This window comes from Pan paniscus, chromosome 2 (genome assembly GCF_029289425.2).
Source record: "Pan paniscus chromosome 2, NHGRI_mPanPan1-v2.0_pri, whole genome shotgun sequence".
Taxonomy (NCBI): Eukaryota; Metazoa; Chordata; class Mammalia; order Primates; family Hominidae; genus Pan; species Pan paniscus.
The window spans coordinates 60652632-60678420 of record NC_085926.1 but is presented as its reverse complement, the minus strand read 5'-3'; the positions used below and the strand labels follow the sequence as shown (position 1 = coordinate 60678420).

General features: G+C 38.4%; 1 protein-coding gene across 9 annotated transcripts in view; it reads left to right on the top strand.

Annotated features, from left to right (window-relative positions):
• FHIT (fragile histidine triad diadenosine triphosphatase) overlaps positions 1–25789 on the top strand; it is a 1503390-nt gene that overhangs the window by 520586 nt on the left and 957015 nt on the right. The window contains exon 6 of one of the 9 annotated variants that reach the window (XM_063602791.1): positions 20908–20961. The exons of the other annotated variants lie outside the window; for them this stretch is intronic. The gene's annotated coding sequence lies outside the window, so the exon portion shown is untranslated. The remainder of the gene's footprint in view (positions 1–20907; positions 20962–25789) is intronic. 9 annotated transcript variants of the gene reach the window in all.

Sequence of the window (25789 nt, the reverse complement as noted above, 5' to 3'; positions counted from 1 at the left end):
AATCAAAATAGGCATTTTCCTTCCTATTTGGTTATGGACATACTATGCTCCTTTTATTTTATTTATTTATTTTTGAGACGGAGTCTCGCCCTGTCGCCCAGGCTGGAGTGCGGTGGCGTGATCTCGGCTTACTGCAAGCTCTGCCTCCCGGGTTCACGCCAGTCTCCTGCCTCAGCCTCCCGATTAGCTGGGACCGCAGGCACCCGCCACCATGCCCAGCTAATTTTTTGTATTTTTTAGTAGAGATGGGGTTTCACCATGTTAGCCAGGATGGTCTCTATCTCCTGACCTTGTGATCCGCCCGCCTCGGCCTCCGAAAGTGCTGGGATCACAGGCGTGAGCCACAGTGCCCAGCCTATGCTCCTTTTAAATTACTGTTCAATGAAGCAAATGATTTTATCCAAGTTTTAATTAATAAAATACAGTTGGATAATATTTTAGTAATAGGACAAATGCTCTTTGATCTTTTGGATGAACTTTACTTTATACAGTCACATAGTAAGTTATCTTTGCTTTCCTATAATGGGGCTCCTGCGTCATTCACATTGTATATTGATATAGTTTTCTGACCATACAAACTCTACCACAGCATCACAGTGGAGTCACTATCTGCTTCTATTGCTGTTAGCTGGATTAGTCTTATCATAATTATGTCTTTGCCATAGCTGCTCTGGCTTCCCTATCTCTTTCTTGTTTATCTCAGTTAAAATATATAAAAGTGTATTAACATTTCAATACACTGAATTCTCTGGAGCGTTGTGCCCTATATTAAATTTTAGTTTCCTAACTATAGGGAAAGAGTGGAGGGACTTGGAACATTTCTGATACTGAGCTTTTAAATTATATTGTGAGCTTTTATTACATTCTGAGCTTTAAGGATCCGTCTTTCTCGGTATGGGTAGAAGTGGGCAAACTGAAAGGGAAATTGTTTTCTGCATTCTCTATAATGGTTTTTATTTAAGAATGATAAAGCAATACTCACTAAGCCCAGACCAGTTCCACAACAGACAGTACTGAAAATCCCAGTGGAAATGCAGTGATGTTTCTGTATTGGGAGGAAATAAACTTCAAAATGTTATTTGGTGTATAAAGTTATTATAAATATATTGAAGACAGCATTGCCTAGTGTAAAAAGACTCAACTTGGAGTTAGGTTAGCCATGCTTAACCCTTATGTGTCTATTTGCTTCTATTCTGAAACCATATAGAGACACTATTAGGAGGACAAACATAGACTGCAGGGTTCAAGGTCTCACTCTACCTCCTAAGCAGGTCAATTAGCACTTTACACATCCTTTTCCTCTTATATAAAATGGGAATAATAATAGTACTTACTTCATATGCCTTGGTTTAAATAAATTGGTTGTCATCTTTCAGGTACCTAGAGAGCTATATAATGTAAGACTCAATACATGTCAGCTATTATTATTGTATTTATCATTAAGGACACAGCTAGTATAGGGAAAGAGAATTAAACTTGGCTGACTTTTCTGCCATAAAGTTATTTGAATTTGGGAATATCAACTGCTTATTCGTCTACATTTTCTCCACTGAAAACTGACCAGACTCACCCCACTACCCATCTGGGAAAACACTCCCAAGATCAAGTTGCTCTATAGTTTTAGTCTTTTCAAAGTTATTTTTTACTTGAATTTTGCCCTATAGACAAACACACGAAGGGTAGTTTTGAAAATTGATGCCATCTATTATATTATTGTTTAATGATTCCTAATTTTCAGATTGGAAGTAATTGACTTCATATCTCGATTTCTAATCTGGTTCTAATTGACTTATTCCATCAATCATCTAGTCACTAATACAATTTTTGGAGTGTTGACAAAACCCTTTCAGCGATCAAATAAATCTTGATTGATATCTTGAGTGATAAGATTTCCTACCCTTTGTTGAGTTAGAAGGGGAGACCAATCCTTTGTTGTCAGCAACTTGATCAGAACTGGGAATGTCATCTACCAGTGCTAGATTTTGGCTTGTTTATTTTTGTATATTTTGCATATGTGTTTAGCTACTGTTTGTTAGAATTTGCTATCTGACATTACTTGACCTCCACTTTCCAGTGCCATTCCTCCCCTCAATTTTTTTAAATCAGTTTTCCTGCTTGTTCTATGACCTAAGGAAATTTTTTTTACATCAGTGAGCCTTAATATCATCATCTGTAAAATGAAGATAATGATTCTACCTATCTTGTGGTGTTGGCAGGAAGATCATGTAAGTTAAAGCATGTGTAGTGCTTAAAAGTTAATGAATGTTAAATGCAAGTGTAGTGTCTGGCACATACTAAGTACAAAATATCTTCTAGTTACTATTATTATTAGCAGCAGTAGCACCAGTGGTAATAATGGTGGTACTGCTTCCTGATATAGCAAAATACTGAGCATATTCTGAAAATAGAAAAAAAGAACACCAATTGCAAAAGTTTTTATAAAGGCTTTCAGGCAGTTTGTCACATACATAGGTTCTGTGTTTTGGTACCTGTTACCTTAATTTGTATAGACAAAAATTACCTGAAACTATGTCTGGGAGTGATTCAAAAGATGCCATAGACAACTGGATATCCACACACAAAAGAATAAAGTTGGACCCCCTACCTCACACTGTATACAAAAATTAACTTAAAGTATCAAAGTCCTAAATGGAAAAGCTAAAACTATAACATTATTAGACAAAAACATAGGGATAAATCTTCATGACCTTGTGTTAGGCAATGGTTTCTTAGCTATGGTGCCAAAAGCACAGTAATGCAAGAAAAAAATGGATAAATTGGACATCCTAAAAATTAAAACTTTTATGCTTTAAAGGACATGATTGAAATAATAAAACTAACCCACAAAATGGAAGAAGTGTTTTGCAAATCATATATCTGATAAGAAACTTGGATATAGAATATGAATATAAAAAGAATTCTTACAAATCAATAATAAAAAGACAAATAGCCCAGTTAAAATGGGGCAAATAGGTCTGAATAGACATTTCTCCAAAGAAGATATGCAAATGGCTAATAAGCCCATGAAAAGATGCTCAACATCATTAGCCATCAGGGAAGTGCAAATCAAAATCATTATGAGATACCACATCACACCCACTAAGACGGTTATTAGCAAAAAGACAGATAAGGTTGGGCGCGTTGGCTGATGCCTGTAATCCCAGCACTTTGGGAAGCTGAGGCGGGAAGATCACTTGAGGCCAGGAGTTTGAGACCAGCCTGGCCAACATGGTGAAACCCCATCTCAACTAAAATGACAAAAATTAGCCAGGCATGGTGGGGCGTGCCTGTAATCCCAGCTACTCATGAGGCTAAGGCAGCAGAATTGCTTGAACCTGGGAGGTGGTGGTTGCAGTGAGTCAAGATTGCATCACTGCACTCCAGCCTGGGTGACAGGCTGTCTCAAAAAAAAAAAAAAAACAAAACAAAAAAAACCAGACACTTGATAGTAACTATTAGCAAGGATGTGGAGAGATTAGAACTCTGTTACACTGCCATTGGTAAGTAAATGGTGCAGCTACTTTGGAAAACAGTTTGAAAATGTCCTGAAAAGTTAAACATATATATGACCCAGAAATTCCACCCTTAGGTAGCTATTCAAGGGGAATGAAATCATATGTGCATAAAAAAATTGTATGCAAATGTTCATAGTAGCACTATTCATAGTAGCCAAAAAGTAGAAACAATACAAAGTTCCATTTACTGATGAATGGATAAATGAAATGTGGTATATCCATGCAATGAAATATTATTCAGCAATAAAAATAAATGTAGTGCTGATACATGTTACATCATGGAGGAACCTTGAAAACATTTTGGTAAGTGAAAGAAGCCACTCACAAAAGACCACATATCATATGACCAATTGTGAAGTGTCAAAAATAGGTAAATCCATAGCGGCAGAAACTCTAGTGGTTGCCTAGCTGGGTGGTTGGGAGAAAATGGGTAGTGACTGTAAATGGATATAGGGTTTCTTTGTGGGGTGATGAAAATGTTCTAAAATTGATTGTGGTCGTGGTTGCACAACTCTATGAATATAAATCTTGAATTGTACACATTAGATTGATTAACTGTATGATATGTGAATTATATCTCTAAAAAGCTGTTATAAAAACAAAAAAGAGATGCCACAGGGCTTGTTTTCTATGAAAGAAGCTTGAAATATGCTAGAATTAATGCTTTGCTCGCTGCTACCTCATAAATTCTGTGAGGACTTGGAGTTTAAGTCTTTGCTGTATCTAGAAATAGAGGCACACAAATAGAATGCTGAATGAGTCCCTGCATTGGTGGTCCCCAAGACCACTTGCAAGGTTCTGTAAATCTCTAGGAGGACTCCTAGGACTCAGCATTGTTATCTTCTGGTTCTGATTGCTACAGTGAAAGAACACAAAGTAAAATCAACATAGGGAAAAGGTGCATGGTGTGCAGTCTGGAGAAATCAGGAGTAAGCGTCCAAGAGTCCTCTTCCAATGCAGTCACACAGGATGCTCTTAGTTCCTTAAGCAACAAGCTGCGACAACAAGTTTGAAGTGTTGCCTACTAGGGCACTCATTAGAGACTCAGTGCCCAAGGTTACTGCTGGGAGCTGATCTGCCTAGCACATACCCAAATTCCAGACTCCCAGAAGGAAAGCAGGTGTTCAGCATAAACCACACTGTTTGTACAAACAGGTGAGGCATAGTGGCCACTCTATAATTTAGGAAAAATGTCATATTAGTGTAGGGAACTGTTTACCAGCTCCAATTCCCAGCTGCTAACCAAAGGCCAACATTGCAAACAGGCCTTCTAAGGATAGGCCTTCTCGAGCCTGCTCTGTGTTAACTCTTTCCTGCACAATGAATAGAAGACTGCCAGGTTCCAAATTTCTGTATTATATGCAACAAGCCTATATGTGCAAAAGGTGTTAGGAGGAGGATTCAGCATGCCATGGGAAGAGTGCTGCCTTGCACACAGCTGGCAATACAATCCATGCTCATCTCTGAGGAAGAAGAGTCTAGAGGGGAGTCTGCCCTCTGGATTTTCCTCCCGATGCCCAGAAACAAGTGAATTAAGACTTAAAGTAGGCCACGAACTGTGGTTCATGCCTGTAATCCCAGCACTTTGGGAGGCCGAGGCGGGCAAATCACTTGAGGTCAGGAGTTCGAGACCAGCGCCAATGTGGTGAAACCCAGTCTCTACTAAAACTACAAAAAATTCACTGGATGTGGTGGCTCCTGCCTGTGGTCTCAGTTACTTGGGAGGCTGAGGCAGGAGAATCACTTGAATCCTGGAAGCAGAGGTGGCAATGAGCCAAGATCACGCCACTGCATTCCACTGCATTCCAGCCTGGGCAACAGAGCAAGACTCCATCTAAAAAAAAAAAAGATTTAAGGTAACAGTTTTCAACCAGTATGATTTTTCCCCCAAGAGGACATATGGCCATGTCTGAAGACATTTTGTTGTCACAACTGGGGATGGGGGATGCTACTAGCATCTACAAGGTGGAGACTAGGGATGTTTCTAAACATCCTACAGTGCACAGGATAGCACTTCACAGCAAAGAATGACCTAGGCCAAAGTGTCTACAGTGCCAAGGTTGAGAAATCCTGCCTTAGAGAATATTTATAGTGCAGCTTAAGACAGTTATCTAGTGAATCTTCAAGGAGCAGTGAGACAAATAAGGTAATCAGGCAATAACTACCTCACCTTTTATGCCTGCCCCAGCTCCTGCTCTCTTTTCTTATTTCTTGAAGTCTATAACCTGAAAATGATAAATTCTCCATGCATTCTGCAATATAAATGGGGTACTAGTAAAGGATGCTGTGAGCAGAATGAAGAAGGCACCCTCTTCTTTGAATATAATTGCCCTGATTTTAGGGTTTCAGATCTGTCGCTCAGAATGGGTGGCTCAGTCATTGACTCTGGAGGAATGTGCAAGGATAGAAATATCAGCCTTCATATTTTCATCACTGAATTCCTAATAGCTAAGAGTTATTCCTGACCATATCATCTCTGAGCCTTTCGTATTTACCACTGCTGTTTATAGCCTCATTTCCTTCCTTCTCTTTTCATAATATCTTTTGAAGTGGAAGCTAATGTGAATTTTGGTGCTCTCCAGCTCCTAACTGGTATGTCTAACACCATCAGATTGAATTAATTTGAACTATTAAGCATGAAGTACATATTACCATGGAGCTGATTCCAGATGTACTATTGTTAGTTTAATTGTTATGGCTAATCATTGATTGTGGTTTTTCTGGGTGCTTGAAATAATAATAATAATAATACTCTTTTTTATAGTGCCTTTCATTTGTGGATCTTGAAAAGCCTGTGTCCTGGAACCACTTATTGTAAAATTGTCATTATCTGTGTATTCTCATTTGGCTGAAGTTCGGGGAGGACTATGCCAGTGTATGATTTTAAAAGCCAAGAAAAATTTATATTCATGAATCATGCTTTTTTGTTGTTGTTGCAATTTACCACCTTGGAGGAACAGGGGGAGGGGGAATTTAGCCCACTGGGATATTATTTCCAGAGAGCAATTCTGTTCCTTTTATAACAATTCTGAGGCCTTTGTGTTGGCTTGGTATCACTCTGACTTGGTAGGTTATAATTGTAAATGGTTCTCAAATTGTATGAGGCCTGCATTCTATGTTGTTTTTCAAACCAAGGCAGTGTATGTGTGTGTGTGTGAAACCCTTAAAAGAGATAAAGCTTCTTTGGCAATATCACATTTTGAAAAGTTCAAAATGAGTGAGAAATACAGTACAAATATGTGTGTTCTTAATCATGTTTTTACATAGCAGAAGGTTGGTTATTTGGAAGAGGAGGCCTTTGAAGTACAGTGTGGTCTCTTGACACTCCAAATACTTGAGTAGTGAAGAAGACAGAAGGTAAGGGCAAATGCTTCCCAGCTCACCTATTTCTTGGTGCCTGATGGAACACTCAGGAGTTCTCACCTTTTTTTTAGCAGTAGGAATTAATTGCTCCTACAAAGCAATTGCTTCAACAAAACAATTATGACAGATTTATAATGGAATCCTGATGAATTTCGTTAAGTCATCACTTAACCCAAAGGACCAGAGTCATCTTCACGTGTTACCATACTTCCTCCCAACAGTAGTTCGGGCAACTTGGATTTTCCCAGAAAGGTTTTCTTCTGGCTTGGGTAATAGATGGAGAGTTTCCACCATCTGGCTGCTGTCAAGGAGCCAGGGGAAATGAATTGCTAGATTTTTACTACATGTATTCATATTATTGCCCCTTTCTGTGGGCCACAGACTCAGGCCATGATTAATGAGGACTCTTCTTGACGCCCAGTATGCTATTCTCTGGAAGGCTGGGAGACCACAGTGAGATAAAGAGTAAAGCAGTCACACTTTGGCTGTATGTTAGAATCTCCTGTAGAGTTTTAAAATCCTCAGGTGCCTGGGTCCCACCACCTAGAGATTCTGACTTAATTGGTCTGCAGCAGAGCCTGGACATTGAGAAGTGTAACATTTCCCAGGTGATTCTAATTGTTAGCCCCTGTTAAGTACTGCTTGGGGTCTAGTTTTTAGCAAGACTAATATTCAAAATATATTACCATTGGTACTGCATTAAGCTCTTGCTCTCTACCAGGCACTGAGCTAAATGATTTACAGGTTTCAATCCATTTGATTGTCACAATAACCATATGAATGAACATTCATTAATTCCTTCATTTATTCAACAAATATTTATGGGGCACAGGCAACAGGTCAGGCAGTGTGTTTGGCTGCTGGGTAGGAGGTTCAGGGAAAGCTTTCAGGGGAGATGACATTTGAGCTGACATCTAAAGATTGAGAAGGAGTTAACCAGATAGAGTTGAGGGGAAGGCACTGATGACCAGGAGGATGGTTTTGCAAATATTCTGTATCGGGAAGGAGGATGGCTAGTTCAAGGAGTGGAAAAAAGAATTTACCAGTGCTTCTGGAGCAGAGGAAACCAGGTGGAGCATCATGCAAGATAAGATATAGAGGTGGGAAGCGACCCCCTCAACAGAGGTTGTAGTTCTGTGAAAGGCTTTTGGCCTTTATTTTGAAAGTTCATGGAAGCTCTGATCACATTTGCTTTTCCTGGGAGATCTCTCTGGTTGCAGTAAGTGAAACAGAATAGAAGGAAGCAAGAGGAGATGCATTGTAATGAGTTGAGTGGCCATTGCAGGAGATCTGGAGAGAAATGAGAACAGCTTGGACTAAGGTAATGAAGGGAAAGAGAGAGGTAAGGATATTTGCGTGGACCTTAGGACTTGAGGATGGATTCAAAGGAGTAGACGATGAATGCCATCTCCAAGTTTACTATTATTACCTCCAATTTGCAGATGAGCTGGTCAAAGCGTATGAGAATTTGTGTAGTTCTTCTCAAACTACAGTGTGAGGCTCTTGTTGAAATGTAGATTCTGATTCAGTAGGTTTTCAATGGAGCCCGAATTTCTGCCCTTCTAGGAAGCCCCAAATGCTGCTGATGCTGCCAGTTCATGGACCATACTTTGATAATCTAGGGCTTAGAGAAGAGAAATAACTTCAGATGTAGTAGATTGGAGCCTGCATGTGAACCTTGTCTGTCTCCCTACAAAGACCATGATCTTAATCATAAACTCTACAGCTCCTGAAAGATGGAGAGTTATACAGCAGGCTAAGAAATTTGGATTTTACCTGTAGGTGATTGGCAGTCATTGAGAATGTGCAAACAGACAGAGGTCTGATAAGAAAGTTTATGGTATGGTTTTGGGATATTTCCTATAAGTTATTTTTAGCATAGATTTTTAAGGTCAAATTGGAGTGTAGTTAAAAGGAAAAAAATAGCAGGCCTCCAAACTTTGTAAGTAATAGAGATGGTTTATTAGATCATCTACCCTGTAATGAGGGTAATACTTTGTTCTTATTTAGTGTTTCTTGCCCAACCATCCCAAGGCACTTTACTAATAAGCATCATCTTTCTTTCAGAGCTAAGGCCGATGGAGAGAGGCTAAGGGACTTGATATAGTGGGGCTGGCTGTTGGGCATGCCTTCACCATTTCTGTGGCATCTAGATTGTTCTACCACAGTTCAGGTATACGCCTGAGCATTTGCCTTAGTTGTTTGATCTGTCTGTATCAATATTTCCCTGGGTGTGTCCCAGAGAACTCTAGCCCAGTGAGAAGCTAAATAAAAAAGCATCAAAGTATCAAAAGTTTGAAAAATGCTGCATGCTTTTTTCTTCTTGGAGAGGTGTAATGCACATTAGTACAGAAGGGCTCTGAGAAGTTCCACAGTCAAAAAAATTTGTTTAATTCTGTATAACTCATGAGTTTTCAAATTAATTGGACCTTAGAATGACCAACTTTTTTCTCTCTCCCAACTCTTAACATTCCATTAAAGAGTTGTTCTGTCTGATAGAGTTTATGAAATGCTATTCTGTAATCATACATAACTATAATCTTTGAATGTATCAATATCAGTTGCCTGGGGCTGTGTTCTTTTCATGAGTGACTGGCAGATTTGGCATTTTCGCATATAGAACAACATTATAACCTAGTTTTTACTTTGCCTTTCCTTAAGCCCAGTGCCCTTACAATTGTTAAAATACATGTCTCTACTTCATTGGTTAGCTGTAAGGAAAATCACTGATTTATCTACATGTTTTCCTGTTGTCTGGAAGGGGTGAGTTGTGCTTTTGTTTCTTTGTTTCCAATTGTTTAATTCCATTTTGGCAGCCATAGAATGTTCCTGCCCACTCTGTTTCATGTAAAAGATCCCAGGAATAGGATCATTACGAGACATGACACTTACATTGAGTCATTTTTTTATGTTAAGTGCATAACATGAAACTTTGAATGGTTTTTAAAAATCTGAGTCAGTTTGGTAATTTGACAGTAAACTAAGTTTGTCTTTTCTCTTGAAGAATCTTGCATAAGATAAAACCTTTTAAAAAATCAGACTATGTTTAGTAAGCATTCATATAAAACCATGAAAATATGGCTAAATAAATTTCAAGATGTTGGTGAAATAACATACAAGGTTGAGATCCAATACCATACTGACAGAATGAAAACAAATATAACAACAGAAAACTATGGAAAGTTGCATTTAAAAAAACATTGGTTATTTTAAACAACAAATTTATAGCTGTTGAATAGACTCTGTCCAAATGATGCCTGAGTATCCTAAGCCGTGTGTGTGTTGTCTTCAGCTTTTGTTGAGTTGATTTCTTGTAGACAGCTATACCATTTTTAGTCTAGAAAAATGGCTTTCACATTTTGGTAGGTGGCAGAATTGGCTATGTAGTTCCTTGAAAATACAGATGCTCAGGTTTCTAATGAGGTAGTTCAAGCATGGCACAAAGAAATTTGTGTTTTCAACCCCAAGACAGGTAATTCTGATGCACATAAAGTTGAAGAACAATTGCTCTAGAACACTTAAAGTTCTACTGTAACCAAGATTCACATATGCAATTTCTTTAAAAGGCAAACTTCAAGCTCAAATCTTCGCTAACTGTATACCTTTGTGCAAGGTGTGCAGTGTACAACCTGCGCTGCTGCTCAGGTAGCCCTGCCTCCTCCTTAGATACTCTGTTTGAGTAGGCCCATGATGGGTTTCAGGAATATGCATTTTCACCCCACCTTTATTAAGGTATAGTTGACAAATAAAACTTGTATATATTTACAGGGTAAAAAGTGATGTTTTGATATATGTATACATTGCTAAATGATGAAATCAAGCTAATTAACATATCCATCATCTCATAAATTTTTGTGGTGAGAGTAGATCTTAAATGCTACTCTCAGCAATTTAAGATCTAACCTCTTACCAATTTTCAAGTATAAATTATTATTAACTATAGTCATTATGCTGTATAATAGATCTCCAAAACTTACTTATCTTGCTTAACTCAAACTTTGTACCCTTTGACCAACACCTCCCCATTTTTTTCCTCTCCCACACCACAGCCCCTGGCAACCAACATTCTACTACTTGCTTCTATGAATTCAACTTTTTTAGATTCTACATATAAGTGAGATCATGCAGTATTTTTCTTTCTATGTTTGGCTTATTTAACTTAGCATAACATTCCCCAGGTTCATTCATGTTGCAGATGGCAAGATTTCCTTCTTTCTAAATTCTGAATAGTATTCCATTGTATGTACAGTCATGTGCCATGTAACAATGGTCTGGTCAATGATGGACTGCAGATATGAGGGTGGTCCCTTAAGATTATAATGGAGCTAAAAAGTTCCTATTGCCTAGTGACATTGTAGTGTGCTAATATCATGGCGTCACGAATTACTCACGTGCTTGTGGTGATGCTGGCGTAAACAAATCTACTGTGCTGCCAGCTGTGTAGCACATACAATTATGTACAGTACATAATACTTGATAATAGTAACAAATGACTGTTACTGGTTTATGAGCTATATACTGTGCTTTTTATCATTATTTTAGCATGTACTTCTACTTATTAAAGAACAGTTAACTATAAAACAGTCTCAGGCAAGAACTCCAGGAGGTATTCAGAAGGCATTGTTTTCATTGGAAGTAAGAACTTCATGCCTGTTACTGCCCCTGAAGACCTGCCAGTTGGATGAGATGTGGAGGTGGGAGACAGTGATATTGATGATACCATCCGGGTGTAGGCTTAACCTAATGTTTGTGTTTTTCTTAGTTTTTAACAAAAAAGAGTTTTAAAAAATAATACAAATATTTAAAAATATAAAAAAGCTTATAGAAAAAGGATATAAAGAAAGAAAATATTTTTGTGCAGCTGTACGATGTGTTTGTGTTTTAAACTAAGGGTTTTTGGCATGTGTGTGTGTGTCAGTGTGTGTGTGTAAGTTTTATTGAGACAGTCTTACTCTGTTGCCCAGGCTGGAGTGTAGCGGTGTGATCTCAGCTAAACTGCAAACTCTGCCTCCTGGGTTCAAGCGATTCTCCTGCCTCAGCCTCCCGAGTAGCTGGGATTACAGGCATGCACCACCACACCTGGCTAATTTTTTTGTATTTTTAGTAAAGACAGGGTTTTGCAATGTTGGTCTCGAACTCCTGACCTCAGGTGATCTGCCTGCCTTGGCCTCCCGAAGTGCTGGGATTACAGGCATGAGCCACTGTGCTCAGCCAAGGCCACATTTTGAATCTAGAGCTACAATGCTCAAAGGGTGCTTCACAGACTCCTTGTGATCCCTGAGATCCTTCCAGGGAGTCTGCAAGGTCGAAACTATATTATTGTAATACTAAGTTGCTCTTTTTCTTTTTCACTATGTTAATATTTTCATTAATGATGCAAATGTAATGTTTTGTTTTGTTTTTTATTATTATTATACTTTAAGTTTTAGGGTACATGTGCACAATGTGCAGGTTAGTTACATATGTATACATGTGCCATGCTGGTGTGCTGCACCCATTAACTCATCATTTAGCATTAGGTATATCTGCTAAGGCTATCCCTCCCCCCTCCCCCCACCCCACAACAGTCCCCAGGGTGTGATGTTCCCCTTCCTGCGTCCATGTGTTCTCATTGTTCAATTCCCATCTATGAGTGAAAACACATGGTGTTTGGTTTTTTGTCCTTGTGATAGTTTACTGAGAATGATGATTTCCAATTTCATCCATGTCCCTACAAAGGACATGAACTCATCATTTTTTACGGCTGCATGGTATTCCATGGTGTATATGTGCCACAATTTCTTAATCCAGTCTATCATTGTTGGACATTTGGGTTGGTTCCAAGTCTTTGCTATTGTGAATAGTGCCTCAATAAACATACGTGTGCATGTGTCTTTATAGCAGCATGATTTATAGTCCTTTGGGTATATACCCAGTAATGGGATGGCTGGGTTGCATGGTATTTCTAGTTCTAGATCCCTGAGGAATTGCCACACCGACTTCCACAATGGTTGAACTAGTTTACAGTCCCACCAACAGCGTAGAACTGTTCCTATTTCTCGACATCCTCTCCAGCACCTGTTGTTTCCTGACTTTTTAATGATTGCCATTCTAACTGGTGTGAGATGGTATCTCATTGTGGTTTTCATTTGCATTTCTCTGATGGCCAGTGATGATGAGCATTTTTTCACGTGTTTTTTGGCTGCATAAATGTCTTCTTTTGAGAAGTGTCTGTTCATGTCCTTTGCCCACGTTTTGAAGGGGTTGTTTGTTTTTTTCTTGTAAATTTGTTTGAGTTCATTGTAGATTCTGGATATTAGCCCTTTGTCAGATGAGTAGGTTGTGAAAATTTTCTCCCATTTTGTAGGTTGCCTGTTCACTCTGATGGTAGTTTCTTTTGCTGTGCAGAAGCTCTTTAGTTTAATTAGATCCCATTTGTCAATTTTGGCTTTTGTTGCCATTGCTTTTGGTGTTTTGGACATGAAGTCCTTGCCCATGCCTATGTCCTGAATGGTAATGCCTAGGTTTTCTTCTAGGGTTTTTACAGTTTTAGGTCTAACGTTTAAGCCTTTAATCCATCTTGAATTAATTTTTGTATAAGGTGTAAGGAAGGGATCCAGTTTCAGCTTTCTACATATGGCTAGCCAGTTTTCCCAGCACCATTTATTAAATAGGGAATCCTTTCCCCATTGCTTGTTTTTGTCAGGTTTGTCAAACATCAGATAGTTGTAGATATGTGGCATTATTTCTGAGGGTTCTGTTCTGTTCCATTGATCTATATCTCTGTTTTGGTACCAGTACCATGCTGTTTTGGTTACTGTAGCCTTGTAGTATAGTTTGAAGTCAGGTAGCATGATGCCTCCAACTTTGTTCTTTTGGCTTAGGATTGACTTGGCGATGCGGGCTCTTTTTTGGTTCCATATGAACTTTAAAGTAGTTTTTTCCAATTCTGTGAAGAAAGTCATTGGTAGCTTGATGGGGATGACATTGAATCTATAAATTACCTTGGGCAGTATGGCCATTTTCATGCTATTGATTCTTCCTACTCATGAGCATGGAATGTTCTTCCATTTGTTTGTATCCTCTTTTATTTCATTGAGCAGTGGTTTGTAGTTCTCCTTGAAGAAGTCCTTCACATCCCTTGTAAGTTGGATTCCTAGGTATTTTATTCTCTTTGAAGCAATTGTGAATGGGAGTTCACTCATGATTTGGCTCTCTGTTTGTCTGTTATTGGTGTATAAGAATGCTTGTGATTTTTGTACATTGATTTTGTATCCTGAGACTTTGCTGAAGTTGCTTATCAGCTTAAGGAGATTTTGGGCTGAGGCAATGGGGTTTTCTAGATATACAATCATGTCATCTGCAAACAGGAACAATTTGACTTCCTCTTTTCCTAATTGAATACCCTTTATTTCCTCCTCCTGCCTAATTGCCCTGGCCAGAACTTCCAACACTATGTTGAATAGGAGTGGTGAGAGAGGGCATCCCTGTCTTGTGACAGTTTTCAAAGGGAATGCTTCCGGTTTTTGCCCATTCAGTATGATATTGGCTGTGGGTTTGTCATAGATAGCTCTTATTATTTTGAGATATGCCCCATCAATACCTGATATATTGAGAGTTTTTAGCATGAAGAGTTGTTGAATTTTGTCAAAGGCCTTTTCTGCATCTATTGAGATAATCCTGTGGTTTTTGTCTTTGGTTCTGTTTATATGCTGGATTACATTTATTGATTTGCGTATATTGAACCAGCCTGGCATCCCAGGGATGAAGCCCACCTGATCATGGTGGATAAGCTTTTTGTTGTGCTGCTGGATTCAGTTTGCCAGTATTTTATTGAGGATTTTTGCATCAATGTTCATCAAGGATATTGGTCTAAAATTCTCTCTTTTGGTTGTGTCTCTGCCCGGCTTTGGTATCAGGATGATGCTGGCCTCATAAAATGAGTTAGGGAGGATTCCCTCTTTTTCTGTTGATTGGAATAGTTTCAGAAGGAATGGTACCAGTTCCTCCTTGTACCTCTGGTAGAATTCGGCTGTGAATCCATCTGGTCCTGGACTCTTTTTGGTTGGTAAGCTATTGATTATTGCCACAATTTCAGCTCCTGTTATTGGTCTATTCAGAGATTCAACTTCTTCCTCGTTTTGTTTAGTCTTGGGAGAGTGTATGTGTCGAGGAATTTATCCATTTCTTCTGGATTTTCTAGTTTATTTGCGTAGAGGTGTTTATAGTATTCTCTGATGGTAGTTTGTATTTCTGTGGGATCAGTGATGATATCCCCTTTATCATTTTTTATTGTGTCTATATGATTCTTCTCTCTTTTTTTCTTTATTAGTCTTGCTAGCGGTCTATCAATTTTGTTGATCCTTTCAAAAAACCAGCTCCTGGATTCATTAATTTTTTGAAGGGTTTTTTTGTGTCTCTATTTCCTTCAGTTTTGCTCTGATTTTAGTTATTTCTTGCCTTCTGCTAGCTTTTGAATGTGTTTGCTCTTGCTTTTCTAGTTCTTTTAACTGTGATGTTAGGGTGTCAATTTTGGATCTTTCCTGCTTTCTCTTCTGGGCATTTAGTGCTATAAATTTCCCTCTACACACTGCTTTGAATGTGTCCCAGAGATTCTGGTATGTTGTGTCTTTGTTCTCGTTGGTTTCAAAGAACATCTTTATTTCTGCCTTCATTTCGTTATGTACCCAGTAGTCATTCAGGAGCAGGTTGTTCAGTTTCCATGTAGTTGAGCGGTTTTGAGTGAGTTTCTTAATTCTGAGTTCTAGTTTGATTGCACTGTGGTCTGAGAGACAGTTTGTTATAATTTCTCTTCTTTTACGTTTGTTGAGGAGAGCTTTACTTCCAACTATGTGGTCAATTTTAGAACAGGTATGGTGTGGTGCTGAAAAGAATGTATATTCTTTTGATTTGGGTTGGAGAGTTCTGTAGATGTCTATTAGGTAAGCTTTCTGCAGAGCTGAGTTGAATTCCTGGGTATCCTTGTTAATTTTCTGTCTCGTTGATCTGTCTAATATTGACAGTGGGGTGTTAAAGTCTCCCATTATTATTGTGCGGGAGTCTAAGTCTCTTTGTAGGTCACTCAGGACTTGCTTTATGAATCTGGGTGCTCCTGTATTGGGTGCATATATATTTAGAATAGTTAGCTCTTCTTGTTGAATTGATCCCTTTACCATTATGTAATGGGCTTCTTTGTCTCTTTTGATCTTTGTTGGTTTAAAGTCTGTTTTATCAGAGAGTAGGATTGCAACCCTTGCCTTTTTTTGTTTTCCATTTGCTTGGTAGATCTTCCTCCATCCCTTTATTTTGAGCCTATGTGTGTCTCTGTATGTGAGATTGGTTTCCTGAATACAGCACACTGATGGGTCTTGAGTCTTTATCCAATTTGCCAGTCTGTGTCTTTTAATTGGAGCATTTAGTCCATTTACATTTAAAGTTAATATTGTTATGTGTGAATTTGATCCTGTCATTATGATGTTAGCCGGTTATTTTGCTTGTTAGTTGATGCAATTTCTTCCTAGTCTCGATGGTCTTTACATTTTGGCATGATTTTGCAGCAGCTGGTACCGGTTGTTCCTTTCCATGTTTAGTGCTTCCTTCAGGAGCTCTTTTAGGGCAGGCCTGGTGGTGACAAAATCTCTCAGCATTTGCTTGTCTGTAAAGTATTTTATTTCTCCTTCACTTATGAAGCTTAGTTTGTTTGGCTGGATATGAAATTCTGGGTTGAAATTTCTTTTCTTTAAGAATGTTTAATATTGCCCCCCACTCTCTTCTGGCTTGTAGAATTTCTGCCGAGAGATCAGCTGTTAGTCTGATGGGCTTCCCTTTGTGGGTAACCCGACCTTTCTGTCTGGCTGCCCTTAACATTTTTTCCTTCATTTCAACTTTGGTGAATCTGACAATTATGTGTCTTGGAGTTGCTCTTCTTGAGGAGTATCTTTGTGGCGTTCTCTGTATTTCCTGAATCTGAATGTTGGCCTGCCTTGCTAGATTGAGGAAGTTCTCCTGGATAATATCCTGCAGAGTGTTTTCCAACTTGGTTCCATTCTCCCCGTCACCTTCAGGTACACCAAACACGCAGATTTGGTCTTTTCACATAGTCCCATATTTCTTGGAGGCTTTGTTCATTTCTTTTTATTCTTCTTTCTCTAAACTTCCCTTCTCGCATTATTTCATTCATTTCATCTTCCGTCACTGATACCCTTTCTTCCAGTTGATCACATTGGCTCCTGAGGCCTCTGCATTCTTCACATAGTTCTCGAGCCTTGGCTTTGAACTCCATCAGCTCCTTTAAGCACTTCTCTGTATTGGTTATTCTAGTTATACATTTGTCTAAATTTTTTTCAAAGTTTTCAACTTGTTTGCCTTTGGTTTGAATTTACTCCTGTAGCTCGGAGTAGTTTGATCATATGAAGACTTCTTCTCTCAACTTGTCAAAGTCATTCTCTGTCCAGCTTTGTTCCATTGCTAGTGAGGAGCTGCGTTCCTTTGGAGGAGGAGAGGCGCTCTGCTTTTTAGAGTTGCCAGTTTTTTTGCTCTGTTTTTTCCCCATCTTTGTGGTTTTATCTACTTTTGGTCTTTGATGATGGTGACGTACAGATGGGTTTTTGGTGTGGATGTCCTTTCTGTTTGTTAGTTTTCCTTCTAACAGACAGGACCCTCAGCTGCAGGTCTGTTGGAGTTGCTAGAGGTCCACTCCAGACCCTGTTTGCCTGGGTATCAGCAGTGGGGTCTGCAGAACCGCAGATTTTCGTGATCCGTGAATGCTGCTGTCTGATACTTCCTCTAGAAGTTTTGTCTCAGAGAAGTACCCAGCCGTGTGAGGTGTCAGTCTGCCCCTACTGGGGGGTGCCTCCCTGTTAGGCTGCTCAGGGGTCAGGGGTCAGGGACCCACTTGAGGCGGCAGTCTGCCCGTTCTCAGATCTCCAGCTGCGTGCTGGGAGAACCACTGCTCTCCTCAAAACTGTCAGACAGGGACATTTAAGTCTGCAGAGGTTACTGCTGTCTTTTTGTTTGTCTGTGCCCTGCCCCCAGAGGTGGAGCCTACAGAGGCAGGCAGGCCTCCTTGAGCTGTGGTGGGCTCCACCCAATTGGAGCTTCCAGGCTGCTTTGTTTACCTAAGCGAGCCTGGGCAATGGCGGGCGCCCCTCCCCCAGCCTTGCTGCCGCCTTGCAGTTTGATCTCAGACTGCTGTGCTAGCAGTCAGTGAGACTCCGTGGGTGTAGGACCCTCCAAGCCAGGTGCGGGATATAATCTCCTGGTGCACCGTTTCCTAAGCCCATTGGAAAAGCCTGGTATTCGGGTGGGAGAGGCCCGATTTTCCAGGTGCCGTCTGTTACCCCTTTCCTTGACCAGGAAAGGGAACTCCCTGATCCCTTGCGCTTCCCGAGTGAGGCAATGCCTTGCCCTGCTTCAGCTGGCGCACGGTGCACTGCACCCACTCTCCTGTGCCCACTGTCTGGCACTCCCTAGTGAGATGAACCGGGTACCTCAGATGGAAATGCAGAAATCACCCATCTTCTGTGTCGCTCACGCTGGGAGTTGTAGACCGGAGCTGTTCCTATTCGGCCATCTTGGCTCCTCCAAATGTAATGTTTTTTAAAACTACTGGCACCGTAGCATGAATCAAGACAGTGGCACTGAACTGTACTTTTGGCCTTTCATTTTTCACTGCCACGCACTAAGGTTAAAAAAAATAAAAAGTCAACTTTTTCTAAGAATATCCTTGATGAAAAGTAAAAATTATTAATTTAATTGCATTTTGATTGTTGAGTTTTTTTGTTTGTTTTTTTTTTTTTTAGCATTCTGTGTGCTGAAATGGGAAGTATGCAGAAAGAACTGCTGCTGTGTACTGACATATCATGGTTGTCTCAAGGAAAAGCAGTTGTGAGACTGGATAGTGAAATGAACCAGCTCCCTTTTATATGGAACACTATTTTTCTACATGAAAGAAGCATTGAAAGACAAAATATAATTATGCAAACTCAAGTATTTAACATATTTTCTTTAAAATGCACGAAGTGAGTCTATCGCTTTAGGTAAACCATTGGCCAGTATTTGTTGATAGTGATAAAATTCAAGCTTCTAAGCAAAAATTCAAATTTTGGGAAACTTGGATATGCCACCATGAGCGTGACAGCTTCCCAATACTTAAAGACTTTTTCTAATAAAAGGTCAATGATGATATTGCAAATGTAATTCTTTTTTATATCATGCAATGAAAGCTGTCAACATTTGGAAGATCTGCCTAATCCAATGAACCACTATTTTTGTCCAGAGCAATGTGCGCTGTTACAAAATTTCGCATGGGGAAAGGATGCATTCAAAATGCTACACAGACCATGGATTTTTCACATAACAGAGCACTAAAAATTTCTTGATGTGGTTTTGGGTTCTACACTGCAGCTAACTTTTAAAGAAACTACCATTTTTTAAGTTTTGATGCAGTATTAGAGAAAAACATCCAGTTATTTGAAAAGGCTATTAAAATATTCCTTCTAGATTTTCTTGGCACACTTCAACCCTAATAATATATCACAACACAATGCAGAAACAGATAGGAGAATCCACCTGTCTTCTATTAGGCTAAATATTAATGTGATGTTGAGACAATGCCACTCTTCTCACTAGCTCTTTTTTCGGGAAAATATGTATATTTACATGTAATGGGTTATTACTGTCATTTTAAAATAAATTCATAGTGTTTTGAAAGTTTTCTGTTTTAATTTCTAACATGGTAAATATCCATAGATATAACCAACATAACCACAAACTCTTTGGGGCCTTCCACAATTTTTAGGAGTGGAAATGGATCCTGAGACCAAAATGTTTGAGAACTACTGACCTAGAGAAACATTCTCTAAAGTACGTTCCATAGAATGCTCTGCCTTGCAATGCTCTGTAGAAACCCAGTTGCCAGAAACAAAGGCAATATAAAGCAGGAATAATTTGTGGTTGAAGAAGTTTACAAATATTACTAGCTGAAGCCCCCCATGGAGATTCACAGTTGGTAATAGCACATTAAAAGTTCAGCTTGAACTTCGTTCCAATATCACTCTTTCCCAAACTCTTTTGTCCACGAAAACATTTTCCCATGGAATAAGCTTTGGGGAATACTGTTCCCTTGCCAACAATGAGTCTTAACATTTTAAATATATTGCAAAGTGATGGATTAAAAGTGGTATGTCATCATTAATTGGCTCCTAAAGTCTGGAATTTTAATTTTAGGGACAATTATGTTTTCCTTTAGAACAGCCTCCAGCCAGTAACTTCTCTACTCAAGCCACCAGGGAGGTAAAAGTTTTGCCAATTACAGGATAGGGTTTGACTACATTCGCCTTTTTCAGTTCAATAAATCAGATTGTTTATCAGGTCTCGAAGTCAGGCAAATTCATGAAAACCAGTGATGGTAAAAATATGTCATGGGTGTCACATATCAATGAACTTGGGAAGGGTTTCTATAGGGGCTGAATACAACTGACTCAGCAGGCTGCTGGCATTACTTGAAATGAATGTGCTTTTGGTAGGAGCTGATTTCTTCTTTCCATGTAATGGTTAGTGAATCATACATGCTCTCTGGTTTGGATTCCTCTGGCAAATTGCCCATTAATAAGGCTGTGTAAATAAGCAGAGTCTGTTTTACCACCACAGATCTTTCTCCTAGTAAATGATGGTGAATTCTAGCTTAGGAATCCGTTTGCTGATACTAATTCCATAATTACTAGGATAAAATTATACTTCAATATAAGCCTTGCCAACCACTGTATTTTCACTTTGAATCTATACTAAGAAATAAACAGAACGTGAGTTAAATGTGTATTTATGAAGATGTTCACTGGAGCATTATTTATAATACCCCAAATTGAAATCAACTAAAATGCTGACAAATGTGGAAATAATTGAAAACTATAGCATATTCACATAACAAAATGCCACACAGAGTTTTAAAACTCTAGCTTTTGAAGACTATTTAAAAATATGCGACAGTATAACCAAACTAATATCAGGAAGATAAAAACATCATGATATATTTTGTTGGACTGTTTTCCAGAAAGGACATTCCAATTTACATCCTCACCAGCATCTGTTTGCATTCTTGCCAACTGTGAGTGTTATTTTAAACAATATTTTCTAATCTGATAGGAGAAAAATGATATGTCATTCTTATATTAAGGAGGCATTCAAAAGGGAAGACAGAACAGTAATTGGCACTTCCAGAAGAGACTGCTGGACTCTAATTGCTACCTTGTAGGAAGAACTTTTGGCTGCATTGACTGTAGATGGGCTCCCTCTGATTACTGACATCTGACATCTCCTGGAAGAGAGTTCTAGAGCCTAGGGAAGTGATTTGGGCCTAGAAATTAAAAATAACCATGAAAATTCCACCTAGTTAAAGTTTTCGTCATTTATAATTTATCCGTGGATAGATTCAATAAATACTCTGTTAAGGTCATCTCTATCCATGTGTAAACCCCCCAGATAAACATTTAATAGACTTAGAGGCAGAGAGAGAATATATGCCTGTCAGTCTCCTGTGTCAGTGGCTTTGCCATTATAAAGTTATAGTAGATCATAGAATCATCTGTCAGGTGATTAAAATTGTCATCACGGTTTCCATTTTTCACATCCTTTACTTAAGAGCATGTATGCAAAAGGTTTGCAGAGTGCCTGTGGGCTTTTTGGAGCTACTAAAGGGACTTGTTGCCTATTCCATTCCCTACCACTTACCGCAGAGATGCCAGTCATGCCTACAGAAATCTTTTGTCATAGTCACACTGCAACTGGGTAGAAGATTGAAGGAAATGTCAAAAATGTAGCCATGTGAAAAGAATCAGAAGGCAGTGTTGTTATTCAAAGAATTTGCTTCCGGCTTGGGCTCCTGTCTGCATGGAGCAGGCTGGATGTCTAATTTCAGCAGTACAATTAATTCTCGGACAAGATGAGAAAAGATGTAAGTGCCACAATTGTATAACTTGGAAGTTGCTTCACTAATTCATGTGCTTATTTTCTGTGCAATTTCATCTGAAAGCATCTTTTGATGGCTTTTTGATGTTGTTGAATTTTTAAAATCTTTTGAATGATGAAAATGGACAAAAACAGAATTCAGCAAAATGTAAATGAATCAGACCAAATGGGATGCAAGAATATATTGTGCAGATCTGGAATGGAAATAGAAATATTTTTTCTTCCTTTTTGAGGAGAATTATAAAACTTTCCACAGTGTGTCAGACATGGTGTTTCACCTTCTCTGTTCCCAAACGTTTGAAAGGTGACAAAATGCTGTTTTAAAATGTCGAGGTAATTATTGTTCATTCTGTTAATAAATTAAGTGTTCATTCTAACACAAAGACTTGTCCTCTAACCCTGATATGATCTTTCAACACCACTGTGAATTTATTTTTTAAAATCATGATTCCACTTTTAATGTTTTTACTTTTGCACCTTTCTTTTCTTTTTTACTTAAAGTTCTGGGTTACATGTGCAGAACATGCAGGTTTGTTACATAGGTATACATGTGCCATGGTGGTTTGCTGCACCCATCAACCTGTCATCTAGGTTTTAAGCCCCGCATGCATTAGTCCTAATGCTATCCCTCCCTTTGCCCCCCAAACCCCCAACGGGCCCCGATGTGTGATGTTCCCCTCCCTGTGTCCATGTGTTCTCATTGTTCAATTCCCACTTATGAGTGAGAACATATGCTGTCTGGTTTTCTGTTCCTGTGTTAGTTTCCTGAGAATGATGGCTTCCAGCTTCATCCGTGTAGTGCCGTCTCTTATTATAATTATGATAATATCCTAGATGTAGATGTTAAAGAATATTCTGGACTGAGTCGTGGAAAATAGCTATTGTCTGTTAAATAAAAGATGCCAGGACAATGGCCTATGTGTGGCTTGAAATACATTTTTGAGAAGGCTGTAACAAAAAATAATATAGTTCTAATATATTCTTATTCAAAGGAAGGATGATTTTCAACCTTTATTATACGACAGAGAGGTCACAGTATTAAGAGGGTCAGCTAGGACTTGCTGGGATGGTGTGTGGAGGACAGCTGGAGAGATGGTGGGTGTGAGACGCATGTGTAGCTTCTTAACTGAGCTGTAGAATGTTTACACTCCGTTCAGTAATTAAGTAGTGTTTTCGAGCTTTTGTGTATATGTGTATACACCATTTACACCTACAGGAGTATGTTCTTCAAAGCCTTGAACATATTTACTGGAAACCATGAATTTCAAAATAGTATTTTTCTCAAAGGGATCTGGTAATGGCATAAAACCACCATAGCCAAGTGATCCCTAGAGACCAACGTTGAATTTCAAACCCGAATTCAATAGAATTGCTTTTCCTTTTCTATTTTTTAAAAAAGTACATTAAATCCAAATTAGCGTCCTGTATTTCTATCATCTTTCTCTTTCTTGTCTTATTTTTGTGACTCCTTTTTGCAACTTGGGGTGACAAGCCTTCACTTCATTAGCTTTGCTTGCCTGACTCTGAAACAAGGTGAAGGTTCTTATTTCCCTTTGGTCTCCATTTTCTTATCTGTAAAGAAGGTTATTGATGCCTTTAATGTTGCTTTCATCTCTGAAGTTCTATGTTTATGTCTCCTTCCTCTTTTATCCTGCTTCCATTATGGATTTACTCTGAGGATAAAATAAGAAAAGTGTCATGAAAGTAGTTTGAAAATTGTAATGCAGTGTAAAAATATAAAGTATGATTGTTGCTATCTTGTATCATTCTCTGTGGCTTCTCTTATGTTTACAAGATTGCATTTTCCAGTTGTGTAGTACCTTAAACTTTTTTTTTTTTTTTTTAATTCCACAGTGGACTTAACAGAGTGTGTTTTAAAGAAACACCCATGGGTTGGTTCATTCTTCAGCCAGGGATGTTTATTTATCTCTTGGACAGAGTGGCAGTCATGTGAAGCTCACCAGTTAAATAGTTTAATTTTAGGCATTTCTTGAGGCTAAAGAGCAGACTTATCAGCCTCTCAGATATCTCTGAGAAGTAAGAATATGTTAGTCTTCCAGAGAATCAAGTAGTTGATGGTAAGTTTTAACAACATTATTTTTTAGGAAGCAGCTATAATGATTAATCAGAGGACTGACCAGTAAGGAAGGTATGACCCTGACAGAATTGGATCACTTTATTCTTCCTTTGATTTGTATTTAAAATCCAAATAGAATGGCATTCAACAAATTAAGATGCAGAAGCTAATTGCAAAAAAAGGTTCATTTTTCAAGTTGTTTTTCTGTCTCTTTCTGCCTGGAGCAAAGCCTTGCTCTATGTAACAATAACCCCTTGAAATGTCATTTAGATCAGAAGTGCTGATGCAGCACTAATGATTTTAGAGCAAATATGTTACTCTAATTTCCTCCATCTGCTATGAATAAAAGAATATGTTTGTGAAGTCTGGGAGAGCTGTAGAGAAAATTGTTTTTTAGAAAAGTTGAAGATATTTTAAAATGTGTGCAGGTGTGGGGGAAAAATAATTCTTTTTAAAATTTTGTCAAGTATCTAAAAAAATAGAAGCTTTATTGTAGCTCAGTGGAAATGTCATAAACTTTTTTAGCATACTTTTGCTAAGACTTTAGGGGAGTAGTAAATGACTTGAAGACAAACCATCTAGGTTTCACTGTGACACAGTCCTGATGATTCAAATAAAAACATTTGCTTTGGTTTGTTTAGAGATTCTAACTAGGGATGAGAACTGCTCTTATTCCCTTGATGATTCTTTTTATTCTTGGAAGACTGCCATCTTCTGATTCAATGCACATGTAGTCGTGTGGGAGGAAGATGCTATGTACCCTCCTAGCTTCCCTTGGTCAACTCTGCCAATCAATACTGGTACGGCTAGATTTTTTTTAAAAAAAATTTTTATAGCCATTCACTTTCAAATCTAGGAAAATGATGATTCTTTAGAAAAGTATATATACATTCAGTATTATATTATTCCCATAGGCAAAATAAAAACATTTAATACCAATAATCATAGAAGAAAGTGGAAAATTATTACAGATGTACCACTAGAAAAAAGGCACCAGGCCCAGATAGTTTTACATGTAAATTAGATATTTAAAAACAGGTACTTTAAAAGATTAAAAGATACTTGTAACATATGAAAGCTTTAAAAAACAGATATTCCCTATGGTTCTTAAACAATTCAAGACTATAGAGAAAATAGAATGGGGCTCAACTGTACAAATCTAGCAAAATGTTATATCAAAACTTGAGATAAATAACACTAATGAGATATTTTGTGCTAATTTCATTTTCATATGTGGAAGTATATAATTAAAAAATAGCAACTTGTATCTATCTGCTTATGAAAACATGATAAAATGTTTAAAATAGGCTTCATTTCAAAAATTACAAACTGGTTCTGAATTGGAAATTTATACCATTAATTAAAAGATTAAAATGATTTGATTATACAACATATGCTTTGTTAATTTCCTAAAACCACCATAACAAATTACCGTTTGGTAATTTGGTAATGAGTGGCTTAAAATAACAGACATTTATTGTCTGTCAGTTTTGAAAGCTAGAGGTTCAAAATCAAGGTACCAGCAGGGACATCCTGCCTTTGAAGACTCTAAGGGGTGGCCCTCCCTTGCCTTTTCCTACCTTTTAGTAGCTGCCAACAGTCCTTGGCATTTCTTGGCATGCAGACACATTACTCCAGTCTCTGTCTCCTTTATCACATGGTATTCTCTCTGCGTGTCTGACTATATCTCTGGTTTTGCTTCTTATAAGGGCAACAGTCATTGGGTAGGGGCCGCTCTAATCCCTTATGACCTCTAATTACTGTAATCTAACAAATTACATCTGCAAAGACCCAGTTTCAAAATAAAGTCACTTGAGATTCCACATGACTATAAATTATGGAGGACTGTATTCAACTCAGTATGCATACTGATAAGAAATGTGATAAAATG